Source organism: Trichomycterus rosablanca, unplaced genomic scaffold, assembly GCF_030014385.1.
Source record: "Trichomycterus rosablanca isolate fTriRos1 unplaced genomic scaffold, fTriRos1.hap1 scaffold_173, whole genome shotgun sequence".
In the NCBI taxonomy this organism is placed as follows: domain Eukaryota; kingdom Metazoa; phylum Chordata; class Actinopteri; order Siluriformes; family Trichomycteridae; genus Trichomycterus; species Trichomycterus rosablanca.
The window spans coordinates 1-20,348 of NW_026947001.1; the positions used below are offsets into that span (position 1 = coordinate 1).

The 20,348-nt window shown below is 42.3% G+C and overlaps 2 non-coding genes across 2 annotated transcripts; one reads left to right on the forward strand and one right to left on the reverse strand.

Moving 5' to 3' along the window:
* The first annotated feature begins 2,133 nt into the window (after nucleotides 1–2,133).
* Nucleotides 2,134–2,205, forward strand: trnae-uuc (transfer RNA glutamic acid (anticodon UUC)). The gene has a single exon. It is a non-coding gene; the product is annotated as a tRNA-Glu (tRNA).
* Nucleotides 2,206–15,419: 13,214 nt separating this feature from the next.
* On the reverse strand, nucleotides 15,420–15,502 carry trnal-cag (transfer RNA leucine (anticodon CAG)). The gene has a single exon. It is a non-coding gene; the product is annotated as a tRNA-Leu (tRNA).
* Between the last annotated feature and the right edge of the window lie 4,846 nt (nucleotides 15,503–20,348).

Below are 20,348 nucleotides of genomic sequence, written 5' to 3' on the forward strand. Positions count from 1 at the left end.
AAAAGTTTTATTCAGAAAAGGTTGGTTCGTCTTCCAGGTCACAAGCAGCTGCGTTCTGAAGCCTCTCCGTCTAAGTGAAGAATACAACAGACCTCTAGTAGAGCGCACAGTTGTTATTTATAGTTTACCACCACCCCCTAGTGGCCAGGTGTAGTACTACTCCATATAAGGTATGCCTTTTGTTCCAGGCTTCCACTCAGCCAGTTCTAACCGGTTTTATGCCACGTGGCGGTTTGGCACAACTCCGATCACATTCCTTGAATACCAAAATGTTTTAGACCAATATTGTAATGCCCAATAATAATTTAGATTATAACAAGATTTAGAGCCTGATTGAAACGTATGCTATTGTAACCCATATGAAATATGGAGCTACTAAAACCTCAAAAGTCATTTAAGAGGTGTAATTACTTGTCGTCCCCAAAACAGGGCGCAGTGGTAGAAAAAGACTTTACCTTTGTTAGTTTTTCCCTTTTTGGCTTGAGAGATCTTGAGAGGTTGCTGCAGACCAGCTGAGCAATATTCGCTACAAAATAATACATAATGGTTTAAAATATTGACTTTTAGCATATATTAGAGCTGATAAACTGTTTTTTTTTTTTTTTTTTTACCAGAGTTCCAGCTATGAACGTGAGGGAGGCGGTTTTCTGTCAAGTAATAAATGTTTGAAACTTCCGTGAGTTTGTTCTGATAGCCTAGCTAGCCACTGTAAAAGGAGAGTACACCTTTCTTTTGAGTTCATACGCTTTTCATTAGAAATGGAAGGAATAAAAAACCAATTGGAGTTATGAGAATGTTCTTTAATGCTTGTCGAAATGATTTAAAAGTATAGCTATGCTAATCGCTTGCTAGTGGCTAGTTAGCAAGTAGAATTACTAATAGCGTGGTGGAGCCTCAAAGGCACAGTGCACATATTCTGTTAAGTCATTCAGTTTGGTTAGATTGATACATCTTAATTATTTACAGCACAACTATGCTATGATTGAACATATTTTGGTTATCATAATGTACATATTAATGGAGTTTAGTGATGGTTCAATTCAAATTCATGTTAAAGGGATAATTGCACGTTACAGCTAAAAAGTTGGAAAAGAGTAGTAATTCATTGGTCAGTGCTAAAATACCAATACTGAAGGGATGTTCATGTTAAATGTCAATGTTGCTGTGATGTATGAATGTTAATTAATCATTTGTAGTCAAGGTGCATCCTTAGTTTTTGTACATGTTATAAGATGTTCTGAAATGAAGAAAAGAACTTAATGAGAGCTCATTTTAGGGAACATAAAATAATAGGAGCATTCATTGTTCTGCACTATCTGTGTAGATTGGTTTTTCTTAGACGAACAGAAAGACGTAGAGAATTGTGATGGCGAGCCCAGCCCTGTGAAACTGTTGATGGTCGTAGAAGCGGTGTGGCCTACCGTTTACAGAAGACTCCGGATATATCAGAGTTTTTGCCCAGGACCAGATAAGAACCTACTCACACTATTTACTCTACCTGGGTAAAACAGCCATAGGAAAATACCTTTAATACACACATTCAAGGACTAGAACTTAATTTTTGAATCTATACCTCTTTAAATATAAGGAGTGGTATTGAATTGAAGATCTCTTGCACTTAACATAATTCCTATTTGTAAGAGCTATTTTATTTCTTTATTTCTAAGGTTTTTTTTGCAGCACTGTATGTGATATTTCATTGCTTGTGTGGCAATAAATGTGTTAGCTGTTTAACTTCACCTTAACTCCTCTTATGATTTCAAAGTATACCGCTGTTCGAACCTAGTTAAATGTTAGTGCCTTTTTGTTAATGTTATTAGCAAGCGTAGGTGCTACACTATCAATTATTAGTAGAAACAAATTAAACAGGGTAGCGAAGCCAACAATTCACCGTGAGCACCTGAAAAACGTGTACCTGTCCGCTGAAGGAAAACTGCAGGGGAGGGTCCGGAGCCGAATCACCTCAACGTCGGTCGGTTTCTCTGTTCAGGCCCTGATTCATGAACAAATGGCTTTGTCTGCCAGCAGAACTAATCCCAGGCTCCGCGACACAGCGACCGTTGGTTCAAAGTTGTTCAAATCGGACTGAAGCGCTTCCCTTTCTTTGTCTTTGCCAGTGCTGTGCTTGCAGTTTCCCATGTGGTCTAGCGGTCAGGATTCCTGGTTTTCACCCAGGCGGCCCGGGTTCAACTCCCGGTATGGGAATTGGTCTTTATGATTGGACTTGAGCAAAACTTTGCCTATTAGTTCCTCGGCGCCTTGTTGCTGTTGCTCAAGTGTCTTGTTCTGTTGGAACTATGACTGCAGTCTACCAGGGAGCAGCCGACGTGAGCCACCAGTGACTGACCACTGGGAAGCCGTGGTCGTATAGTACTCTACGTTGTGGCCGCAGCAACCACGGTCATGGCACTGTCCTTTTGTATGCCATGTTTGGAAGGTTTCTATGCTCTTCTCAGGCAAGAGACAGAAATGAGGCTGAAGCTTCAGGAAAGTCATGACCGTGGTTCCACAGGGGCCAGTGGCGCAATGGATAATGCGTCTGACTACGGGTCAGAGGGTTCTAGGTTTGACTCCTGGCTGGCTTGGTTACCTTGTGCCTTTTTTTGTCTCTCTAACTCTTTGTGTATGGTTCTCTGTACCCCAGATTCAACAATGCAGGTCTTGTCAAGGTGACAAAGGCTTGTCAGAGGAAAGAAGTTGGATGAGTGTAGGATTCTCTGTACCACACATTGTCAGAGCGGAAAGAAGTGGCTGATGCTGGTGTCAGCGGGTGCTGAGCCTTGCGGTTTCCCATATGGTCTAGCGGTTAGGATTCCTCGTTTTTAGCCAGGTAGCCTGCGCCTGACTCCTGGTGTATGAGGGAGTCTATCAGGGAGCAGCCAACGTGAGCCACCAGTGGCTGACTGCTGGAAAGCTGTGATTGTATGGTGGTTAGTACTCTGCGTTGTGGCCGCAGCAACCCCGGTTCGAATCCAGGTCATGGCACTGTCTTTTTGTATGCTGTGCTTCTCTCCTCGGTCAAGAGAAATGGGGCTGGAGCTTTAGGGAGGTCACGACCGTGATCATGCAGGGACCAGTGGTGCAATGGATAACGCATCTGACTACGGATTAGAAGATTCTAGGTTTGACTCCTGGCTGGCTTGGTTACCTTATGCCTTTTTTTCTCTCTAACTCCTTGTGTGTGGTTCTCTGTACCCCAGATCCAACAATGCAGGTCTTGTTAAGGTGACAAAGACTTGGCAGAGCAGAAAGAAGTGGCTGATGCTGGTGTCAGCCGGTGCAGAGCCTTGCGGTTTCCCATATCGTCTAGCGGTCAGGATTCCTGGTTTTCACCCAGGCTGCCAGAGTTCGGCTCCTGGTATTGGAATTGGTCTTTATGATTGGACTTGAGCAAAAATTTGCCAGTTGGGTTCTTTGTAAGGGGAATTAGCTGAAATAATAGAGCGCTCGCTTAGCGTGCCGGGTCGATGCCCGCATTCTCCAGTGCAGAAATATTGTGATCATTTAAGGGCATCGCGTAACACGAAACTCATTGCTCACTGAAACACAGCATCCAAAGTTTTTATTTTTTTCAATTGACATGATGGGTTAAAGACATGAATTTGTATAAAGCAAGTACTGTCAGAAGTGGGATTTGAACCCACTCCTCCAGTGGAGACTATGACCTGAACACAGCGCCTTAGACCGCTCAGCCATCCTGACTAGCTGAGTTACAATCAACACCACCCTCACTCCACACGGACTAATATTTGTACGACCCGCTTAAAATTTTCACATTATTATGTATGGTAAATGTACTGAGTCAGGATGGCCGAGCGGTCTAAGGTGCTGTGTTCAGTTCATAGTCCACTGGAGGTGTGGGTTCAAATCTCACTTCTGACAGCACATGCTTTAGATTGACTTGCTTCATCTCGACGAGAGCAGTAACAATGTCAGGAAGAGGCAAGGTGGCATTATGCTGTTTCTTTGACACCTTTTCGTCAAAACTGTGAGAAATACCTAAATAAAGGCCACTATGGGATCAACTGGAACTTTTACTTCTCAAACGGGAAAATATTGGGCCATAATCCGGTATGTAGGCTAAGTTGAAGCTCCAAACAGATCAACTATCGGTGCTCATCTAATGCAAAGTCAATGGCTAAACGTCACAGACATTTATTCATTTATCTCACTTCCCAATAAAAAAGACTACGAGTTGATCTTTCACCAAGAGTGTGCTCTACAACACTTTGTTTAAATCTTTAACAATGGAGGAAGCCAAGGATTTTGGAAGGATTGGGAGCTGGATTGTGCAACCCCACTGAACATTAAAATATATATGTTAAGTTCTGGACAGGGAGAGTTTCCGATGAAGACATTGAACAGTATATCTCAAGGTTTTGTGTAATCATACAACCTGTCTTTAAACCACTTGACCAGTTCGGACTTTGGTATGGGATACGGCGATACAAAGTTAAACTGAAATTGAACCCGAATGGAAGTTTAATGCAGATTCCAAACTCGATATCAATGGGACCCTACAACGGCAAAATAACATATCAAGGACAATCGCAGCAATGTTATATATGCAATTCACATGAACACCAGGTATATGTGTTGTATTATATGTTATATGTTGTGTTGTATTATATGTTATGTTTTGTTAATTTAATAAACATTTTTTTTTTTTTTTTTGTGACCTTTTACTTTTCGCTTTTTTATTTACACTTTTTTCTGACAATTCTGTACTTTTACGTCTTTTTTTAGGCTGCATAACTGTAGGGTGTTCCTGTGTCCCTGTATTTGATACATTTTCTAAAGAAGATAAAAAAGTTTCACCCTTATCTTTAGAGTCTTTTCCGTCGTCTTGTGGAACACAAGAAGTGGAGGAAGAAGACGACATAAAAGACTCTAAAGATAAGGGTGAAACTTTTTTATCTTCTTTAGAAACGACGTCTCATTCCAATCAACCCAACAAACATTCCAATCCAATCTGCCTTTTTGTTACTGTTATTAGCAAGCGTAGGTGCTACACTATCAATTATTAGTAGAAACAAATTAAACAGGGTAGCGAAGCCAACAATTCATCGTGAGCACCTGAAAAACGTGTACCTGTCCGCTGAAGGAAAACTGCAGGGGAGGGTCCGGAGCCGAATCACCTCAACGTCGGTCGGTTTCTCTGTTCAGGCCCTGATTCATGAACAAATAGCTTTGTCTGCCAGCAGAACTAATCCCAGGCTCTGCGACACAGCGACCGTTGGTTCAAAGTTGTTCAAATCGGACTGAAGCGCTTCCCTTTCTTTGTCTTTGCCAGTGCTGTGCTTGCAGTTTCCCATATGGTCCAGCGGTCAGGATTCCTGGTTTTCACCCAGGCAGCCCGGGTTTGACTCCAGGTATGGGAATTGGACTTGAGCAAAACTTTGCCTATTAGTTCCTCGGCGCCTTGTTGCTGTTGCTCAAGCGTCTTGTTCTGTTGGAACTATGACTGCAGTCTACCAGGGAGCAGCCGACATGAGCCACCAGTGACTGACCGCTGGGAAGCCGTGATCGTATAGTGGTTAGTACTCTGCGTTGTGGCCGCAGCAACCCCGATTCGAATCCGGGTCGCAGCACTGTCCTTTTGTATGCCATGCTTGGAAGGTTTCTATGCTCTCCTCAGGCAAGAGACAGAAATGGGGCCGAAGCTTCAGGAAAGTCATGACCGCGGTTCCACAAGGGCCAGTGGTGCAATGGATAACGCGTCTGACTACGGATCAGGGGATTCTAGGTTTTACTCCTGGCTGGCTTGGTTACCTTGTGCCTTTTTTTTTGTCTCTCTAACTCCTTGTGTGTGGTTCTCTGTACCCCAGATCCAACAATGCAGCTCTGGTCAAGGTGACAAAGGCTTGTCAGAGTGGAAAGAAGTGGCTGATGCTGGCGTCAGCTGGTGCTGAGCCTTGCTGTTTCCCATATGGTCTTTTTTTATTTTTATTGGCCTTCGGCTCGATCTCGATCCATGGCGACTTGATGGATGAACGATCTGTAGGAATATCGATCCTGTGCAAGTCTAGATAGGTCCGCCAGGGTCTTCTCTGCCGTTACTGTGATTGTGTCGAGCCATCGAGTTGCTGGTCTTCCTCTTCGCCTTGTTCCTTCTATTCTTCCGACCATGATGTCCTTCTCCAGTGATCGCTCTCTTCGTATGATGTGTCCAAAGTAGGCAAGTCGTAGCTTAGTGATCCTTGATTCAAGTGACATGTCTGGCTTGATTTGTTCCAAAATTGATTTGTTTGTTCTTCTGACCGTCCAAGGTATTGATAACATCCTTCTCCAACACCACATTTCGAAGGCGTTGATTCTTCTTCTGTCTTGTTTCTTTATTGTCCAGGTTTCACATCCGTACGTTACCACAGAGAAGACTAAACTATGTACAAGGCGTATTTTCGTCAATTGTGAAATGTTCCTCGATTTGAAGACCTTGTCCAGTGACTTCATTGTTGATTTCCCCATACCTATTCTCCGTCTGATTTCCGGTGTCGTTTCCGCATCTTGAGTGATCAACGCTCCGAGTAGGTTGTAGTCCTTTACAAATTCCAGTTCGTCGCCATCCATCTCAAATGTGTCCCGGTCGTATCTGGCAGTAGTCAATATCTTTGTCTTCTTTGTGTTGAGTAACAGCTTCATGTTCGAGCTTTCCAGCTTGATGCTCCGTAATAAGTCCTTCATTCCATCTGCACTTGTTGTTATCAGAGTTGTATCATCTGCATATCTAAGATTGTTGATGATTCGTCCAGCAATTTTAATTCCTTCTTCTTTTTCAGTTAGTCCAGCCTTCCTGAAAATGGCTTCTGCGTACAAATTGAAGAGAAATGGCGACAGGATGCATCCTTGTCTGACGCCCTGCTCTACTTTGAACCATTCCGTGTCGCCGTGTTCTGTTCAGACTGTTGCTTCTTGGTCGGTATAAAGGTTCCTAATGAGGCTAATCAGATGGCTCGGCCCACCCATATCCTTCATGGTAATCCAAAGTTTCTGGTGATCAACACAGTCAAAGGCTTTACTGTAATCAATGAAGCAAAAATAAATCTCCTTGTTGTATTCTTTGGCCTTTTCCATTATCCACCTAATGTTAGCAATCACATCTCTTGTACCTCTGCCCCTCCTGAATCCTGCTTGTTCCTCCGGCAGCTCTCTGTCAAAGTAAGGCTGCAACCGTCTTTGTAAGATCTTCAGTAGTATTTTGCTGGCATGAAGTATGAGCGCAATAGTACGATAGTTTCCACAGTCAGTAACATCTCCCTTCTTCGGAATAGGAATAAACACTGATCTTGTCCAGTCCTTGGGCCATTTACCAGTTGTCCATATCTGTTGACACAGGCATGTGATTACATCAATTGCTGCTTCAGAAGACTTTATTAGCTCCAGTGGAATATTGTCACATCCAGGCGCTTTGTTGTTTGACAGAAGTGTAATCGCAGCGATGACTTCATCTTTCAGGATGTTTGGCTCTCTATCATTGCCAGTCTCCATTTCTTCCCATATCACTGAGTCGTTCTTATAGAGGTGCTCCGTGTACTCTTTCCATCTTTTCTTGATCTGTTCTGGCTCAGTTAGTTTGTTCCCATTGGCGTCTTTTAGCATGCCCACTCTTGGTTGAAACTTTCGTCGTATCTTTTTGATCTTTAGGTATACCTTCCTGGTCTTTCCCTTCAGATGTTCCCTTTCTGTCTCTGTACATATCTTTTGGTAATAAAGTTCTTTGTCTGTTCGAATGGCTCTCTTTAGTCTCTTACTGATGTTGTCCCTGGCCTGCTTGTTACCTTTGCCTTTGCCCTTCGTCTTTCTTCAATGATCTTTAGAGTCTCTTCTGTTATCCACGGCTGCTGGGGTCTTTTCTGTCTCTTGTTTATTGACTTGCTAGCTTCTTCGGTAATAATAGTCTTTATATGTGTTCCTCAGGGTTATTTTCATCCGTGTCCAGAGATGTGAACCGGTTGTGCAGACTATTCCAGAAAACTTCAGGTATTTTGGTCAAGTCAAAGTTAGGAACAGCCTGTTGTCTAGTCCGTTTGTGCAGCTTGACTCTAATTTTTGATGTTAAAAGTTCATGATCAGTTCCACAGTCAGCTCCTGGCTGTGTTTTCACGGTAATGATAGACGACCTCCATCTTTGGCAAACACATATGTAGTCAATCTGATTCTTATAGGCCCCATTTGGTGATGTCCATGTGTAGAGTCTCCTTTTGTGATGTTGAAAGAAAGTGTTCATGATGGACAGTTGATTTTTTGTACAAAAGTAAATTAATCTTTCTCCAGCTTCATTTCGTTTGCTAAGTCCAAACTTTCCAACAACAGTTCCTCGTTGCCATGGCCCACTTTGGCATTAAAATCTCCCATGATAATGAATAAGTCTTGATTTTGCGTCCTGTCAATTTCCTCTTGAACTTGTTCATAGAATAGTTCAACGTCCTCCTCCTTGGCATCTGTTGTTGGTGAGTAGACTGTGACATGGATTGGTGCTCCTTGTAGTCGTATCGAGATGACTCTATCACTGACTGTGTTGTACTTCAGGACAGTATTGGCCAGTCTTCGATTAAGAATAAAGGCAACGCCATTTCGTCTTTGGTTATCATTTCCAGAATAGTAGACCCAATGTTCGTTTGACTGGAAATGTCCGTATTGAGTCCACTTTAGTTCACTAATTCTGAGTAAATCAAGTCCTGTTCTGTCCATTTTGGCTTTGACAATGTCGAGTTTGCCTTGGTTCATGGTTCGTACATTCCAAGTTCCTAGTCTGATGATATATCTGATTTGATCTTCCCTTTCGACCAAGCGACATCAGCACCAAGACGACCTTGCGGCTTTGATTCTGGCGCATCATAAGCATTGATCCTACTCAAGACGACCATCGGCTCTTCCCCAGTAGCTTGTTGAGTGCCTTTCGACCTAGGGGCGCATCTTCCAGCACTGTATCGCATTCCTTTAGTTGTACGCTACATCAAGTTTTCTTGGCATAGTACGGAAGTAGATTGCCAGGCCTTTCTCCTGCGCAGTAATGTGGTACCTGTGAGGAGCCACACTGGATCAGTGTTGTAGCCATTGTCAATACGAGATTGATAAGAGATTGATAATTTGCTTCCATCACGCAACGTCCTGCTGCCGACATTGGGCTGTACGTTTAGTCTGGCACCTCAGTTGAGACCTATCCCCCTTGGGGGCCCCTGCTAGCATAATACACTTGACTCTAAACTGCTTTTAGCCAGGTGGCCTGCATTCGACTCCCGGTATATGAGGGAGTCTATCAAGGAGCAGTCAACATGAGCCCCCAGTGGCTGACCACTGGGAAGCTTGATTGTATAGTGGTTAGTACTCTGCGTTGTGGCCGCAGCAACCCCGTTTCGAATCCAGGTCATGGCACTGTCTTTTTGTATGCCGTGCTTCTCTCCTCGGTCAAGAGACAGAAATGTGGCTGGAGCTTCAGGGAGGTCATGACCACACTCATGCAGGGGTCAGTGGCGCAATGGATAACGCGTCTGACTACGGGTCAGAAGATTCTAGGTTCGACTCTTGGCTGGCTCGGTTACCTTATGCCTTTTTTTCTCTCTAACTCCTTGTGTGTGGTTCTCTGTACCCCAGATCCAACAATGCAGGTCTTGTTAAGGTGACAAAGGCTTGGCAGAGCGAAAAGAAGTGGCTGATGCTGGTGTCAGCCGGTGCAGAGCCTTGCAATTTCCCATATGGTCTAGCGGTCAGGATTCCTGGTTTTCACCCAGGCGGCGGAGTTCGACTCCTGGTATTGGAATTGGTCTTTATGATTGGACTTGAGCAAAAATTTGCCTACTCGGCTCTTTGTAAGGGGAATTAGCTCAAATGGTAGAGTGCTCGCTTAGCATGCAAGAGGTAGTGAGATCAATGCCCTCGTTCTCCAGGTTTTAAAATTATGTAGAGAAACAGATGGACTACAGTCAGTAATTGTAGAACTACAAAGTGCTTCAATATGGTAAGTGGAGCTGATAAAATGGACAGTTGAGTTTAGAAACAAAGAGGTTGTTTTAATGTCATGTTCTAACCCAGGGGTGGGGAACCTTCTACCCACTGAGGGCCAGATTAATAATTACATATATGGTCACGGGCTACAGACTACAATGACGCAACATAGAGCCAAATTAATATAGGCTTTATAAATACATGATGCTGATGGTATGTAGTGTTTATATTTGATCTCAGACTTACCTTATCATAATTTCAATGTGACGGTTGTGAATGTTTGGTCTTGACCAGCTGTGGAATATCTTGGGGCAATGATGTCGTGGCAACACGCAACCAGTATGTGGCAACATAACTCGTATTTGTTATGTCTGTTGTATCGTCTAAAGTTTAATTAATTGCATAAAGCCCAGACAATAAAATCTAGGAAATATATGGCGGGCCACATTTGATTGAGCGGGGGGGCCGTATACGGCCCACGGGCCGGAGGTTCCCCACACCTGTTCTAACCTGTAATATATTGCATTTCTTAAAATGTCCACTAGGTGGAGGCAATCCGCAAATTTACAAAAACAGTGGCCACATTTCATGTCAATCACGTTGACCTGTTAAAGTGCTGGAGTCTAAACCTGTAAAACTCTCTGATATTTTACTCTTAACGATTTCACATTGTAACAACATCTTCTGTTGTTTTAACCCGAGGTGGCTCTGACGGAAACCTGTTCACCCTCTCGAGGTTAAAGACTGCAAGTCGAGACTGCAGTGCCAACAATGCTGCTCCTACTAGATGTGACGGAAACCACCTGGCGTGTTTGCACCAAAAATGTCCAGAACTTAAAACGGACTTTATCACAGACTGAACTGAACAATGAAGAACTTACATTATTTTTTTGCTAGTTACAACTTTCAGTTCAATTTAATTTTGTGTTTGTATGATTTGTGTAAATCCTATTAATTTAAAGTATCCTCCAAGCCACCCAAGAAGGACGGGACCCTGGTGAGTCTGGTTCCTCTCAAGGTTTCTTCCTGAGTTTTTCCCTGCCACAGTCGCCCTCGGCTTGCTCAATAGGGGTTTTTGGTCCGTTGGTCCTGGATTTTGTAAAGTTGCTTTGAGACAATGTTCATTGTAAAAAGCGCTATATAAATAAATTTGACTTGACATGTGTCTGAGATCTCTAACTCAAGCACCGTTTATGCAATCCATTTGATTGCAGCTCACGAACTTTCTTTTAAAGATGAAAAGCATGAGTTGGCAGTGGTGGGACTCGAACCCACGCCCCCCAGCGCCTTAGACCACTCGGCCACGCTACCACTAGTTAAGATGCCGATCGAAACGAGCAACTACGTATGCAATTTCTACCTGCATTTTCCAATAGAAGTCAAAGAGGTTGCAAGTGCAATTGCCACACTTGTGATAGCTCAGTCGGTAGAGCATCAGACTTTTAATCTGAGGGTCCAGCGTTCAAGTCCCTGTTCGGGCGAGTTGTTTCTTACTGCATTAGGTGAGCGGTAATGTCCCGTACTACGTGCTTTGTTTAGAATGATGAAGAATTTGTACTTTGTGAGATATTTCTAAGTAAAATAGCATGTACTTGATAAGCTTGAAATAATAGCACTCTGTGTGTGTAACATGTTCTCCATACCAACTAGTTGTTTTAAACAGACTGTAGTAAATAGAGGACCGTTTAAATCTATATTTATGTGCAGCCTAATAATGCACTGAGTTTTAGATATTAATACCCACGTATTTTATGTTGAATGACATGCATCATAATTTTAGTTCTTGCTTCACAGAGCTGCTCTGTTATTGCACTGCACTAAACAGTTGGTATATCCTGCACTATTTTGGCCCCTACATAATGCAGCATCAACCCTTAAGACAGTCTGTCAGTGGTACAAAGTTACGATTTGGTTCAGTTCGTCCTAAAGGCTGCGATAAATGTGAGTACGTGAGCTTAAACACGTTGAACCCCCACTTTATAATGCAGCATCAATGATCTGTTAGTACATTACAATTTACAAAGGGTAAAGGAGAATTCGTTATAAGGGGAATTAGCTCAATTGGTAGAGCGCTTGCTTCGCGTGCGAGAGGTATTGGGATCGATGCCCGCATTCTCCAATGCAGAAACATTATGATCGTTTAAAGGCAACACGTAATGTAAGACTTGTTTCGTCATTGCTCACTGAAACGCTGCGTCAAAAATGCGGTCAGTTTACGCTCTATTTTTATTCATCGTTTAGTTTAAAGACCTTTATTAATTTTTTTAATTGACAAACATGCAATAACTTTGAAACAATCTTGAAACAAATCTTTTCACATTATTATGTATGGTAGAGGGTTAAAGATGTAAATTTGTATAAAGCATGAGCTGTAGCTGCACGCATTCAGTTTAAAACACTGATGCTCGCCTACAAAGCCAAAAATGGACCAGCCCCAAGCTACCATCGCGGTCTAATCAAACCCCGCTCTGTACCACGCAACCTCCGAGCCACTAGTCTCACTCGACTTGAGCCCCCACCCAGGACTAAAGGAAGACAAGCATCAAGGCTCTTCTCTGTTCTAGCACCCAAGTGGTGGAATGAACTTCCTCTGTCTGTCCGAACATCTGAGTCTCTTGCTGTCTTTAAAAAATGATTAAAAACCCACCTTTTTACTAAGCACTTAAGCTGACTTGTACTTATTTACTAACATTTTTTTTCCATTTCCAAAAAAACCCCCCAAAAAAAACACTTTGGTTCTAACATGTTTCAGCAGATTTGTGTTCTTTGACTGTTGTTTACTAAAACTTGAGAAATGAAATGTTTACTATGGAAGCACTTCTGTAAGTCGCTCTGGATGAGAGCGTCTGCTAAATGCAGAAAATGTAAATGTAAAATGTTAGAAGTATCTTTTCATATTATTATGTATGGTAGAGGGTTAAAGATGTAAATTTGTATAAAGCATGAGCTGTCAGAAGTGAGATTCAAACCCACGCCTCAATGAGAGACTGTGACCTGAACGCAGCACCTTAGACCGCATCCTGACTTGCTTGGGTACCGTTGACACCACATCATATATCAATAGAAAGGGAGCCCCATATGAGCACTCCAACTGACCAAATAATGATTTTGGGTGGACCATTCTTAGCACTGTAACGGCACTAGCATGTTAGGGTGTGTTTTCTCTGGTATGAGTGTATTAGGTACAGCCTTCTTGTTGGGTTTTTAACTGACTGGATTATGTGTTAATAACTCAAACCCTGTTTGTGCTGGTTGTAGGCTATTCAATCGACCACTAGATGTAGTGTAGTGTGTATTCGTGTTTCCTTAATTTCGTTGTGTTCTCCCTTAATGTAATTGCGTTCCACTTTAAAGAATTTGTGTTGTCTCTTAATATATTCGCGTTTTTCCTTATTGTTGTTGACATGTCAGCTTTTGTTTGTTTTGTAAATGTTATTGTGTTTTAACTCAGCGGGCCACCGTAATATAGATGGCATAATATGAATACAGTTAGAAAGTAAAACGATGTCGCATGCTGACCTGTGTGGAATACAACTAATGTATGTAGTACTAAGAAGTGTTTCTTAAGGGTTTTTTTTTTTGTGTTCTTGCTGGAACTGTTCTACAGGACAACGTATGTTAAAGTTTGTAATTCAAGTCACATCCTTGTGAGGGTTAAAGCAATTTGCAGATCCCGGGTAGCTCAGTCGGTAGAGCATCAGACTTTTAATCTGAGGGTCCAGGGTTCAAGTCCCTCTTTGGGCGAGTTGTTTATTACTGCATTAGGTGAGCGGTAATGTCCCGCACTTCATGGTTTAATTAGAAAGTTGAAGAATTTGTACTTTGTGAGATGTTATTAAGTGAAATACCATGTACTTGATAAGCTTGAAATAATAGCACTCTGTGTGTGTAACATGTTCTCCACACCAACTAGTTGTTTCAAACAGACTGTAGTAAATAGAGGACAGTTTAAATCTATATTTATATTTATATATTTATCTATACTTATATTTATCACTGGGCCAGTGATAGCTCAGTGATTAAGGTACTGGACTAGTAAACAGAAGGTTGCCGGTTCAAGCCCCGCCACCACCAAGTTGCTACTGTTGGGTCCCTGAGCAAGGCCCTTAACCCTCAATTGCTCATTGTGTAAGTTGCTTTGGATAAAAGTGTCTGCTAAATGCTGAAAATGTAAATTTATGTGTAGCCTAATAATGCGCTGAGTTTTAGATATTAATACCCACATATTTTTTGTTGCCTTAAAGACTCACTTAAATCCTGATCTAATTTTTGAAGCTGCGATTAAGCGATGCCGCAACGAGTTTCATATTACATGAAACCCTTAAATAATCATAATGTATCTGCACTGGAGAATGCAGGCATCGACCCCACTACCTCTCACATGCTAAGCGAGCGCTCTACCATTTGAGCTAATTCCCCTTACGATGCACCTTTGTTCCCATTTTGGAGGTTGTGATATTACTTTAAACTTACCTTTTCTTGCCGCTCAGGTGGCGCAGCGGTAAAAAGAAACGCGCTGCAACCAGGGCTGGATTCTGAGAAGCGTCGTATCGAATCCAGCCTTGCTTTACTGGTTCGAAGCTGAGTGGCTATATGAGCAACAATTGGCCGGTTGCTCATGTGGGGGGTGGGACAAAGAACCGGATGTGGGTCTCTCTCTGTCAGAATGCGATTGCGTTCTCTGCCGGCTGATTGGAGGCGCTTACACAAAGATGGGAGGGGGTGCCCTTAGGGTGTGTCTCTCCGCAATGTGTGGGTGGCAAAGATGCATCTGGCTGCTGCTCGTGTTTCGGAGGGGATACGGGTTAGCTTCAATCACCTCCGTCAGAGCAGGGTTCGGCATAGACAGAGAGGAAGCACGATGCTAATTGAACAATTGGATGCGCTGAAAAAGGGGTAAATTTTCATGTAATTACTGATATTTTACTGGATCTCTGCTGATATCTTGTGGGCCATATTGACTAATCAGTGAAAATTAATGTTTCCTTGTATAATAAAACCATTATGCTTATTTAGCTTTATTTAGCTTTAATTATTAAAGAGTTAATAAGATAGTGATGGTGAAACTAAAAACCTGTTATTACCGTCACTAAGTGTCTTTACCATCACAAGAAGTTATGTGTTGGTAATGACATGTTGAGGTAATGACAGTTTTTACTTAGGAAAAAAGTAAACAGCTAGTATACAATGTACTTTACATACATTTAAATAATGTTAACATTTCAGTTGTAAAATACTGCTGTAACAATGTAAATAGACGCTGATAAACATACTTTATGATCAGGATGAATACATGTTTAAATTTCTCACACTTTTAGAGATCAAAAGCCTGGGTCCTGGCATCCATGCGGATGTTACTTTGACACGTACCACCTACCTCAGCATTGTTGCAGACCATGTACACCCAGTTCATGCAAACTGTATTCCCTGATGGCTGTGTCCTCTGAAGAAGTAAACTTGCATAAAGCATGAGATGTCAGAAGTGGGATTCGAACCCACACCTCCAGGGGAGACTGCGACCTGAACACAGCGCCTTAGACCGCTCGGCCATCCTGACACGCTTGTAAGGTCCTAATGCCAATTACCAACAACACCCCCACATGGCCAAAGATTTGTACAAAGTGCTGAATCTTTTCACATTATTATGTACAGTATATATATATATACAGTATGTTAGAAGGTTAAAGACATAAATTTGTATAAAGCACTAGCAGTCAGAAGTGGGATTCAAACCCACGCCTCATGGGACACTGTGACCTGAACTTAGCGTTTTAGACCTCATCCTGACTAGCTTGGGTACCATCGACACCACCATTTGTACGAACTGCTTAATCTTTTCACATTATTATGTATGGTAAATGTACTGATTGTAACCCATTTGCTGCACTGTACACTTTGTCACTAGGTTGTAAATCATATATCAATAGAAAGGGAGCCCCATATGAGATCTCCAACTGACCAAATAATGTTTTTGGGTGGACTATTGTTAGCACTGTAACGGCACTAGCATGTTAGGGTGTGTTTTCTCTGGTATGAGTGTATTAGGTACAGCCTTCTTTTTGGGTTTTTAACTGACTGGATTATTTATTAAGAACTCAAACCCTGTTTGTGCTTGTTGTAGGCTATTCAATCGTCCATCAGATGGCATATTATGAATACAGTTAATTTTGCGTTAGAATCAAGCAATAGAACACGAGAGGGAGTGTGTTATCGCGAATAACATCACGGCTGTGATTCGGTCGCAGCCGTGATGTTATTTGCGATAACACATGACCTCAAGTGTTCTATTGCTTTTATACAACAGTTTTTACAAAATAAAGAAAAAAAATAAATCAAAGAAGCCCTGAATTTCATAATAAATATGCTTTAATATTGACAATACCTTCTGCCAAAAAGTAGTTCCACAACGAATATAAAGTTTAACACTACAAAGCAGACATCCCAAGTTGCAAAAACTCATTTCAGGGAGGTAAGAACAACAAGAAGAAAAAGGCAAGAACCTCCGAAGGAAAAAAATAAATAAAAAACCTCTTGCACACACCAAAGGATATTGGTGATAACAGAACTTTTAGGAGCTGCTAACTGGGCTATTAAACTAACTGTTCGCGTTACAAACACATTAATGTTCCCTACATAGTGCACTAGATTGTGTATCAGATCACGGATTCATGTTCCCTACATAGTGCACTAGACAGTGAATTAGACAACTGATTTATGTTCCCTACACAGTGCGCTAGATTGTATATCAGATAACGGATTTAAAACGCGATCGGGAAAAAGGTCTGTGTCGCCTGCGTGCGCGTTTGTGTGCATGAAGCTTGTTGTTACTGGCAACGCGTCAGCGAAGTAATACAGTTGTGGTGTGAAAAGGCTGTGCTGTTATCACGAATATCACTTCTCAACCAATCAGATTGTAAGGTCGGAACTAACTGTTGTATAAAGTAAAACGATGTCTGTTTCTATCACAGTTTCATCGCATGCTGACCTCTAGAATACAACTAATGTATGTAGCACTAAGAAGTGTTTCTTAAGGGTTCTTTTTGTGTTCTTGGTAGAACTGTTTCTACTTGAAGAACTCTTTAGTATAATTTAAGGTTCTTTGCTAACTCAATTTGAGTTTTATGGATTTTTTTTTCTCTTGCCACATATAAATGCACATAACATTTTAATGACTGGAAAACAATCGTGCAATTGATACAGGAAAAAAGGAAAAAAGTGAAAGAAAGGAATCTGTTTGTAATTTACCTGCAAAATTCTCCTCCCGAGATGTTTTTCTTTGTGTGTGTAAGCAGCAACATACTTCACCTAAAACTTTATATAATCGCCTTCAAGAGAGATAGCACGGATCTCTACAGCCCGGATAGCTCAGTCGGTAGAGCATCAGACTTTAATCTGAGGGTCCAGGGTTCATGTTCGGGCGAGTTGTTTCTTACTGCATTAGGTAAGTGGTAATTTCCTTTACTACATGGTTTATTCAGAAAGTTGAAGAATTTGTACTTTGTGAGATATTTCTAAGTGAAATAGCATGTACTTGATCAGCTTGAAATAATAGCACCTTGTACAGTGTATCACAAAAGTGAGTACACCCCTCACATTTCTGCAGATATTTAAGTATATCTTTTCATGGGACAACACTGACAAAATGACACTTTGACACAATGAAAAGTAGTCTGTGTGCAGCTTATATAACAGTGTAAATGTATTCTTCCCTCAAAATAACTCAATATACAGCCATTAATGTCTAAACCACCGGCAACAAAAGTGAGTACACCCCTTAGTGAAAGTTCCTGAAGTGTCAATATTTTGTGTGGCCACCATTATTTCCCAAAACTGCCTTAACTCTTCTGGGCATGGAGTTTACCAGAGCTTCACAGGTTGCCACTGGAATGCTTTTCCACTGCTCCATGACGACATCACGGAGCTGGCGGATATTCGAGACTTTGCGCTCCTCCACCTTCCGCTTGAGGATGCCCCAAAGATGTTCTATTGGGTTTAGGTCTGGAGACATGCTTGGCCAGTCCATCACCTTTACCCTCAGCTTCTTCAATAAAGCAGTGGTCGTCTTAGAGGTGTGTTTGGGGTCATTATCATGCTGGAACACTGCCCTGTTACCCAGTTTCCGGAGGGAGGGGATCATGCTCTGCTTCAGTATTTCACAGTACATATTGGAGTTCATGTGTCCCTCAATGAAATGTAACTCCCCAACACCTGCTGCACTCATGCAGCCCCAGACCATGGCATTCCCACCACCATGCTTGACTGTAGGCATGACACACGTATCTTTGTACTCCTCACCTGATTGCCGCCACACATGCTTGAGACCATCTGAACCAAACAAATTAATCTTGGTCTCATCAGACCATAAGACATGGTTCCAGTAATCCATGTCCTTTGTTGACATGTCTTCAGCAAACTGTTTGCGGGCTTTCTTGTGTAGAGACTTCAGAAGAGGCTTCCTTCTGGGGTGACAGCCATGCAGACCAATTTGATGTAGTGTGCGGCGTATGGTCTGAGCACTGACAGGCTGACCCCCCACCTTTTCAATCTCTGCAGCAATGCTGACAGCACTCCTGCACCTATCTTTCAAAGACAGCAGTTGGATGTGATGCTGAGCACGTGCACTCAGCTTCTTTGGACGACCAACGCGAGGTCTGTTCTGAGTGGACCCTGCTCTTTTAAAACGCTGGATGATCTTGGCCACTGTGCTGCAGCTCAGTTTCAGGGTGTTGGCAATCTTCTTGTAGCCTTGGCCATCTTCATGTAGCGCAACAATTCGTCTTTTAAGATCCTCAGAGAGTTCTTTGCCATGAGGTGCCATGTTGGAACTTTCAGTGACCAGTATGAGAGAGTGTGAGAGCTGTACTACTAAATTGAACACACCTGCTCCCTATGCACACCTGAGACCTAGTAACACTAACAAATCACATGACATTTTGGAGGGAAAATGACAAGCAGTGCTCAATTTGGACATTTAGGGGTGTAGTCTCTTAGGGGTGTACTCACTTTTGTTGCCGGTGGTTTAGACATTAATGGCTGTATATTAAGTTATTATTATTATTTTTCTTAAATTTTTACCCCTTTTTCTCCCCTTTTAGCGCATCCAATTGTTCAATTAGCATCGTGCTTCCTCTCTGTCTATGCCGAACCCTGCCCTGATGGAGGTGATTGAAGCTAACCCGTATCCCCTCCGAAACACGAGCAGCAGCCAGATGCATCTTTGCCACCCACACATTGATGAGTTTGGCGCCACCTAGCGTTGCATGCGGAGAGACATACTCTAAGGGCACCCTCTCTCATCTCCGTGTAAGCGCCTCCAATCAGCCGGCAGAGAACGCAATCGCATTCTGACAGAGAGAGACCCACATCCGGTTCTTTGTCCCACCCCCCACATGAGCAACCGGCCAATCGTTGCTCATATAGCCACTCAGCTTCGAACCAGTAAAGCAAGGCTGGATTCGATACCACGCTCTCAGAATACAGCCCTGGTTGTAGCGCGTTTCTTTTTACCGCTGCGCCACCTGAGCAGCTATATTGAGTTATTTTGAGGGAAGAATAAATTTACACTGTTATATAAGCTGCACACAGACTACTTTTCATTGTGTCAAAGTGTCATTTTGTCAGTGTTGTCCCATAAAAAGATATACTTAAATATCTGCAGAAATGTGAGGGGTGTACTCACTTTTGTGATACACTGTATGTGCAACATGTTCTCCACCCCAACTTGTTGTATGCCAAGCTGTTTCAAACAGACTGTAGTAATTGCACTACATTAAACAGTTGGTATATCCTGCACTATTGTGGCCCTTACATAATGCAGCATCAACACTCTGTTAGTACATGACCATTTACAAAGGGTCCTTCGTAAGGGGAATTAGCTTAAATGGTAGAGCGCTTGCTTAACACGCGAGAGGTAGAGGGATCTATGCCCGCATTCTCTAGTGTACAGACATTGTGATAATTTAATGGCATCACGTAATACGAAAGTCAATGCGTCATTGCTCACTGAAACTATATCTTTTCAGATTGTTATGTATGGTAGGGAGTTAAAGTTGTAAATTTGTATATAGCATGCGCTGTCAGAAGTGGGATTCGAACCCACACCTCCAAGGGAGACTGTGACCTGAACACAGCACATTAGACAGCTCGGCCATGCTGACTAGTGAGTACTTTTGGCAATATAGTGTATTAAGTGACTTCAAAAGAGTCGAAACAGGTATAAAACCTTTTTATATGAATTGAAGTTTTACAGGACAACGTATGTTAAAGTTTGTAATTCAAGTCACGTCCTTGTGAGGATTAAAGCAGGTTGCAGAGCCCGGATAGCTCAGTCGGTAAAGCCTCAGACTTTTAATCTGTTGGTCCAGGGTTCAAGTCCCTGTTCAGGCAAGTTGCTTCCTACTGCA